This window comes from Oratosquilla oratoria, chromosome 22 (assembly GCF_046742065.1).
Source record: "Oratosquilla oratoria isolate Oo_2021 chromosome 22, ASM4674206v1, whole genome shotgun sequence".
In the NCBI taxonomy this organism is placed as follows: Eukaryota; Metazoa; Arthropoda; class Malacostraca; order Stomatopoda; family Squillidae; genus Oratosquilla; species Oratosquilla oratoria.
In genome coordinates this window covers 49,295,625-49,298,590 of record NC_134798.1, presented here as the reverse complement: position 1 = coordinate 49,298,590, position 2,966 = coordinate 49,295,625, and positions in this window count along the sequence as shown.

Genomic DNA, 2,966 nt, shown 5'->3' with positions numbered 1-2,966 from the left:
CTCCTAACCATTAATGCTAGCTTATCGTATCCCCCTTTCCGGGTACTGTACACTCCACTCACACTCGCATTCACCACCACCCACGCGCGGTCCTTGTTCGGCACTGTGCCACCCAAGCCAACGCGAGGCCCCCCCCCCGCATTCGGGTGGGAAGGGGGTACCAGCGCTCATGCCCTTTGACCCCTTCTCCCCCCCTCCCAGAGAGGGGGAGGGGGTGCCAACCGTCCGTCCCCATCCGCGCCATACACACTCACGCTCACACCACACCCCCCCTTGATCTAGAGATCACCCTACTCCTCGTCTTCTCCTTCCTCTACATCGTAGTCCTGTAGCCACCTTGGCGGGCGTCTTTCGCGCTGGGGTCTCTGAGACACCCCATCCTCTTCTGTTGTCGCCCCGTGGCCTTCCTCCTCATCTTCTCCTTCACTCACTACCCGCCGTATATCCAAGATATGTCGCGGCACTCCCTCAACAGAAACATTGTTCCGGGAGTTCACCTCCGTCACTGTCCCTCTCGTCCACTGTGACGTGCACTTCCTGTCCTTTGGTCTCACCCATACCTCGTCCCCCACCTGCACTGAGGCGGGGCCTTCTTCAGCGTTGGCCGGCAGTTTCGGTCCCTGCAGCGGATGGCGCCAATCATATTTGAACACAGCCTTTTGCGGAACCGAGCGGTCGTCTTGGCCTGACCTGGGGGAGATATTATACCAGAAAACTGCCTCCGTCGGCGGTATTCGCGCCCTCTCAGCTATGGCCTTAATTGTACGATGGTGTCGTTCTACTATCCCATTTCCGCTCGGCCGGTACGCTGCCCGGAAGAAGCGTCTTGTGTTCCACTTGTCCAATGTACCTTTCAGTGCCTCCGACCGAAACGCCGTGCCGTTGTCCATCAGGACTTCATCCACTGGGCCCCGCTCCAAAAATACCTCGTCCATCACCCGCGCAATCTCTTCTCCAGTCTCCGCCTTCAGTTCTCGCCAAATGCCGAACCGCCCTGGGCCGCAGTCGACCATCGATAAGTATCTGGTGCCTTGATAGTGGGTTACGTCAATTGCCAGCCGCCCCCAATTCTCTTCCACGCAGAGCTGCCCCGCTGAATGCGGTCTGGGGGCTGGGTTTATGGACTGACAGCGGGCACACGCCCTCACCGCATGCCGCACCTCTTCCCTTGATATGTTCGGGTTAACCTTCCTTGCCAGGAACAATGACCTATCGACCCCTAGATGATGCGTTTCGTGCAACTCTTTCGCACGAAAGGACCCAGCGGCGCACATCTCGAGCTCCTCTTCCTGTTCTTCCTTCGCTTTCAGCCAGCTCCTCTTTACTCTGGTAAGCGCGTCCGCTTTGTTCGCCTCCGAGGATACCTTCCTCACCCTTATCTTCATGCCGAACTCGTCGATTAACTCTCTCAGGATCCCGAGGGCGGCGCTTCACCAGGATCTCTGCAGCTCCTTTCGTGCGTACTCTCTTTTCAGCCGTCAGCACCGAGTTCATCCACCCCGCTACCGTGGCTGAGTCCGTCCTGATCTCGATCTCACGCAGCCCCCATTTCAGCGCCAAATTTGTTCCTTTTATGACCGCGTCCAACTCTGACACGTTAATATGGTGGTAGTCGTCCTTCTTCCGCTGCCACGCTCCATCTTCGACTATTACGTTCCCTATCTCCAAGACGGCGCCGGTTGCGATACTACTCGCGTCGCACCATACTACGCCATGGTTCTGCTGGGGCGCGTTCCATTGTCCTCTCACAGGATCATCGTGCATCGTCCTCTGGACAACGTCGTGCATCATGGTTAGCGTGTCCTCATCAACCTTCTCTCCCCAATCTTTCGATCCCGCCCTCCTCTTAATGTAGCTACATGCCGTACGAAGCCATCCGGCGATCGGGTAGTGGCCCACTAATTTGCCACACAGGGAGAAAAGTTCTCGTTTACACATTTCGTCCGTCACCTTTGGGATCTCGTTCCCTCGCTTTGAACATCAGCGTTCCTGCCGCGTTCCTTTCCAGTCGCAGTCCCAACACCGCTCCTCCCTCCAACGGCTCCGGTTCCTTAGCTGTCAATCCGTATCGAGCCAGATGTTTCCACCACGTTCGACGTCGATACTATGCCATCGTCCACGAGTATGTCGTCTAGGTACGAGTCAGTGCCCTTCTTCATCGCTTCAGTCTTCCCCAGTACCGTCTTCAGGATTCTCGTCATGATCCTCGGGGCCGAGCTGAGCCCAAAACCAAGTCTGGTCAAGCAGTAAATTCTCCCTTTGTATTTTACTAGCTGGTACTTCCATAACTTCTTAGTCACGTGAATTTGCAAGTAAGCCGCCCGCAAGTCTACAACGGCGGACGCCCCCCTCCTTCGGCGCCACCTGCGTAGGGTCTCACTACATACATCTACAAAATCGTCGCCAGTATGACACTTCACGAACTGGTTCAGCTCTCGGAAGTCCAGCACCGGTCGTACCTTTCTCTTGGTTGGCTGCACTACCGCCATCAAGGGCAGGATTCCGCCTTCCACCGGTTCCTCCCAGGGACTCAAGATTCCTTCCTCGATCCATCGCTCCACTTCGAGGTCAAAGTCCTCCCTCACCCCCTCTCTGAGGGTCCGTGTGTAGCAGTCGACTTTATTCTTCAAGACGGGCGAGCTTTCCTTCGGATACCACTCTACTTCCCACTTCCGGCCGTCAAATTCCGCCCGGAAGTCCTCGTCCTCAATCGTGCACGGCGTCGCCCTCTCCTCAGGGTCGAGCTTCGGGCCAGCACCGCCCTCCGCGGCTCCCATTGCCATTCCTACGTCCTCACCCGGCCTCGGTCGGTTCTTCTTCCTCTCTTCCGAGTCCTGCCTCATTCCAATCCGTACGAGCCCACCGATGAACGTGACTTCTCCAAGCTGGGTAATTCCGTCCATTCCCAGCACCACATCAATTCCCTCCAGAATCGTTCTAATGACGAGCACTCTTAGTCGTATCGG